Source organism: Pantherophis guttatus, chromosome 4, assembly GCF_059756535.1.
Source record: "Pantherophis guttatus breed Tessera chromosome 4, ASM5975653v1, whole genome shotgun sequence".
Lineage (NCBI taxonomy): Eukaryota > Metazoa > Chordata > Lepidosauria > Squamata > Colubridae > Pantherophis > Pantherophis guttatus.
Genome location: NC_142066.1, coordinates 113,999,691 through 114,005,690, shown reverse-complemented (window position 1 = coordinate 114,005,690; position 6,000 = coordinate 113,999,691).

Below are 6,000 nucleotides of genomic sequence, written 5' to 3'. Positions count from 1 at the left end.
AGAATTTAAAAGAACCAAGTAATCAGCATATTAAAACCTGAAAAGAAAGCAATAAGACAGAAAATCGCCCCATTGCTCTGTCAAGTGTCTTTTATAAACTACTTGAAAGGTTGATACTTAACAGAATCGGACAGAAAATTAACGAACAAATACCGGTTGAACAGGCTGGGTTTAGATCTTATTGGAGCTGTGCTGATCAGGTCCTTAGTCTTACAAGCCATATTGAAAGCAGCTATCAGAATAAATTGAAAACATTTGTTGTATTTGTGGATCTCACAGCAGCATACGATACAGTATGGAGGGAGGGCCTATTAAGCAAATTCCTCCACGCTGTCCCCTGTAGGACTATGGGCCACCTAATAAATAACATGCTTTCAGCAAGGACCTTTCAAGTCATCATGGGTGACAAAATCAGCAAGCAAAGACACCTGAATAATGGACTCCCTCAGGGCTCCATGCTGGCCCCATCTCTATTTAACTTATATATTTCCGATATGCCACCCACGCTATCAACAAAGTTCTCTTATGCTGATGACCTGCCATTAGCATATAGCCACAAGGACATCGAAGCTACAGAAGGCGTACTTACAGTCGACCTTACAACTTTGAGTACATACTTCCATCAATGGAGGTTAATCCCAAGTGTAAGTAAAACAGTTACATCATGTTTTCACCTAAACAACCAATTGGCACAAAGAGAACTCAATGTATACCTAAACAACAAACTGCTCCCATATGAGGCAACACCAAAATACCTGGGGGTCACCTTAGACAGGACTCTGTCTTTTAAAAAACATATTCAGAATATGGCTGCCAAGGTTAACAGCAGAAATAACATTCTACAAAAACTATGCGGAACAACTTGGGGAGCTTCAGCCCCAACTCTTCGATGTGCAGCCCTCGGGCTTTGCTACTCTGCAGTGGAATACTGCGCACCTGTATGGATAAACAGCTCACATACAGGACTTATTGATGTTCAACTCAACCATACGATGAGGCTAATTACTGGATGCATAAAATCTACACCTAGTTACTGGCTACCAGTTCTTAGTCACATATTTCCCCTGCACTTACGACGACAAGAAGCTCTCATTCGGGAGTATAATAAGATCCTGTTAAATTCCTCTCTACCCACTCATGGCTACATCCCTGATCTCTTAAGATGCCGATTAAAGTCAAAAAACCCACCACTCTTGACAGCGCTTAAGCTGCTAGCCGATTATCAGAACACCACACAAAAGTGGATGGAAGCGTGGAATAGCTATTCTCCCCAAGATATTTCTGAGCATATTAATCCTAATAGTATACCTCCAGGATTTAATCTACCCCAACACATATGGCTGACATACAATAGAATTAGAATGACTCATGGGGTATGTGTCGACTCCTTGTATAAATGGGGAAAGACATCTTCAGCACAATGCGATTGCGACCCCCCCCCCCCGACAGACTATCCAACATATTTTTTTATTTTATTTTATTTATTTTAATTTGATTTATATGCCGCCCTTCTCCGGAGACTCAGGGCAGCTTACAGTGCGTTAAGCAATAGCCTTCATACTTTTGTATATTTTATACAAAGTCAGCTTATTGCCCCCACAAACTGGGTCCTCAATTTACCTACCTTAGAAAGGATGGAAGGCTGAGTCAACCTTGAGCCTGGCAAGATTCGAACTTACTTTAATTGCAGACAGCTGGTGTTAAATTACAGTGCCTTGTCCGCAGAGCTATCCAGGCTCCTATATAGTGAGGGAATGCTCTAACAGAAGGTATCCAGGAAGTTTTAGGGACTTCTTCTGCGTAACAACGACAGCTACTGACTGGATCTCCAAACTCGACATTAAACTCTGAAATGTTATTTCTGTTTCCCTCTTAGGTTTTCATAGGTGTTTGTGTGTGAGATATTTAAACAAGAAGTGTGTATCATGTTTGCAAGGTCACAACCAGCACCTCTTTTTTGTGCATAATTTCTGCTGGGTACAAATTATATGTCGGTGCATATATGATATGAAAAGTCCTGCTCTGGTTAGGATAAATCTTAGTGAAAGGTTAGAAAAATGTAGAATGCAAACCTCTCTGGGTGACTTCAAGCCATTTACTTTGTGATCTTAAACTGCCTCACCATGCTGGCTTTTGATACCTGGTACCAGGTATCAAAATTGAGCTGACAAACCAAAAATCATCCACAAATTTAAGGATAAACAAGGACAACAAATAAAACTTTAATGATCATACTATGTATGATATTTTATGTCACCCGCTTTTCCTCCAAAAGTTCATGGCATCCTTCCATGAGGAACCTCTTTCTCTTTATGCCCATAGAAACCTGACAGGATAGGATGGACTGAGAGATAATGACTGGCTCAAAATCACCCAGTGAGTTTCTGGGGATAAGGGGTACATGGAGATATATCTCCAAATGTTCAATGCTGATGTCATATACTGGGATATGGTAAGGAATTATAAAAGAAGCTCAAGAGAAATTCTGTAACATAGTTAAGATGAGAAAGTAAATGTCTTAAAGTCACCCAGTGAGGTTTTGAAGGCTGAGGATAGATGTGAAAATACAACACTTTCAAATTTATCCTCAGCCTTGAAAATGTATAAGACATTTACTTTGCCATCTTAAACTTCCTCACCACGTGGCTCAAAATGAAAATTAAATACAAGAGATGTAGAGTCATGCATTATGTCTGGACAATATAATGGACTCTAAATAATGTTACAACATTGGCACTTGCATTATCTTGCATTAAACTAAAAATGGTAAAAATTATCTGAATTCCACAGGTGGACATTAGAAAATGGAAAATAATATTTCATCCTGTTTTGACAGCTGAGTAGCTTCAGCACTTGGCAGATGTTTTGGCAATAAGTTGAAAATACAAAAATTTACTGGAAACTATGGATTTTACCTCCTAGTTCACAGTAATAATTTCTACTTATGTGTAGTGATTTTACTATGAAAATTGAAATATTTTTCAAACACGTAGTTAGGGCAAACTCTACAAAGTAAGGAACTCACTGCCTAACTGAAGAAGCAGTCCTGACAATCAATTATTTTCATTTTAGCACTGACAATTATGCAAATTATTTGGAACAGCAATGGGCACCTAATTATGACACCTAATTATGCCAATTTATTTATACACCTCCTTGAACAACATTTATTTATAACCCTCTCACTCATTCAGAAGCAAGACAAAGTAAGAAAGAAATGCAAACACGATAGTTTTATCCCTAAAAAATAAGCAAAATATGAACTATTTGAACTTGAAAAATTAACTGGTTTTCTAATTTTACATTGCACGGTACTCCTGCTTGTGTTTAGGAAGGTAGCATTATAAGTTCAGTAAAACTGAAAAAAACCTGGACAATCACTAGCCTGTAGCAAATAATCAAGTACTCTGTATTTTTATGCTGACATCTAATGGTTATCCCAATCTAGCAATCCGACAAATAATAAGCTTGATCAACACTAATTTCAGAGACTGTGTAGCAACTTAATGGAACAATTTCTCATATTTTCATTGTTTTCAAAAATAATATTTTGGCTTAGTATTATTTCCTGTGTTCTCAACTTGACAAAGCCAGCATTTATCTGCATTATCACCAAAGCTGGACTACTACAATCTATAATTGACCATACTAACTTCTCAATAACAATAGCCCCTCTCTCTGAGGGAGTTAGGCAGTTAAGAGGTATGAAATATAAGTAAATACATTTGTTCTGTAGGGTAATATCTACTGGAAAGCTTTTGGTTTACATTCATTGTTTTCAGTTTTACAGCTGAAGTTTGAGGCCCAACCCAATCCTAAAATGAAGCAAAAAGGAAAGAATTCATGGCAAGAGATCTCCTGCTGGTTTGTGTGGTGATATATTTGATTATTTGGTTACATATTTGTACAGTTTGTCTTCTGATAACTGCTAAACAATATGAACATACATTTGTTGGTCCAGGCAGATTCATACACATTAAGGAGGCTGAGCATGCAAATCTCTGAAATATTGTCTATTGTATATGCTGCTTAGACAAATTATTAATTTCAGTATGACAGATTTGTTCTAGATTTGTTTTAAATACATCAAGATAATCAAACTGCATATGAGTTCATTGTTTTTGTAGTTCATCAGAGTTTTGGGAATGTTGTACAAGACCTCATAAGAATTTGATGGTTTTATAATGTTTTAAATGTTTTAAATTTTCCAGCCTCATTGAATGTTGTATTTCCTATTTTAAGCCATATATGTTTTCATGCATATGGAGTACTCAAGCAATTTGGAATGCTGCCATCAATCTTGTATCAGCCCCACATTCTTCCTATTATAATGCTTTTTAGTTGCTTTACTGCTCAGGAAGAAATAAGGACAGCAATCCTGTTACTTGCCATTACAGGATTCTTTAAATATGAAATATTTAAATTGTGAGGTAATAAATAGTAACAATCTACACATAAAATAACAAGTAAATAATGATTTATTGTTTGATTTTAGGTATATAGTCCATAGTCAACCATCAAATCAAATCCATAGGTCAGAATAAAGTCAACTATTACATTGATGCCTCTTGAAATATTTTATTTCTGTTATTGTCTTATAGAATACAATGATAATTTCTTATTCTCTGATAAGGAGTGGCTAATTTTCCAACAGTATAGTGTAAAAGCACATTTATACAGTCAGTTACACTGAAGGGCATGGCCTATTTGCTTTATAATTTCATAAACTTGCCAGCAATTTAAATAAAAAAGTCCATTAAATTATCATACCATGTGATTGAATGATATTGCCAAGTATATTAAACCATGTGTGCTCAGCCAGAATTAATTAAATATTATTACTTTTTTCTTATTAACATATTGAACTTACCCTTCCTACTCACTACTAGAAATAGAAGCTGATTAGCAAACAAAGCAAACTTAAGTGCAAAGTTTAAACATTCTCCTCAGGGTGTTTCATTAAGATTCCTAAGTTCTTTTGTTTAAACATTTGCTCTTGGCAAATGTGCTAGTATCGTGAAAATATTGCTATGTTCTTAGATGTGAATACTCAATTTTTAAAGGAAAAACAGCTTTACAGTCTGCTACTATGAGTTTATGCACCAGCAAATAAATAGTTTATGATAAACTACAGTTAACTTTTGCATCAAGGAAATGACACGAACAGAAATGTGGCTGTGCATTGACCCAGATGATTTGAGTGATATTCAACTTTTAACAACAAATGCTCCCTTCAAATATGGTGCACACTGTAGCCTGCAGAACTATTTGCATGGAATAAAAGTTACGGCTATTGTATCTGGGCTGTAAATACTGTATCTAGATCAATAAATAAATGGAAACAAAGGGATTAATTTTTTGCTACTCTCATCTTGTTAGTAAGATATTTTGAGGACAGACTTGGCAGCCCTAGAAGGAGCTATGTAGCATGAACATTAAAAGCAGGCAAATTTGTTCAAAGTCAGATAGTTTATCTTTTTCTCATGATCTGGTTCTCCCACTATACATAATGCTTTTATTAAATGTCACAAGACTGAAAAATATAGTGGTAAACCTAAATCCTGTCTTTGCTGATTTTAACTCAACATTTGATTTAATTTTGATACCTCTCTGGGACACACATATAAACTGGTGTCTGATCTTTTTTATTCAAAACCTGTAAGAGGATTCCAGAATTAGAATAAAATGTAACCTTCATTATCAGATCAAATCTTCTTTGAGAGTAAAAAGTTACAGTTTACTGTAGCTCTTTCTGTGTTTAACCGATATATGAACTCACTTGCAAACTCCAATTCAAATTTCCACCTTCCCAAAACAACAGATGTAAACACCCACACTCCTGCTATATACAGATAATGCAGCTATTATCTCAAGGACTCCAGTTGGCTTTAGATGAGCCCTCAGAAGATAGTGCAATATTGTAGGGAAGACCAGCTGATAATTAATTTCAGAAGAGTATAATGATGACTGTCAAAAAAACACCAAAACACACACACACAC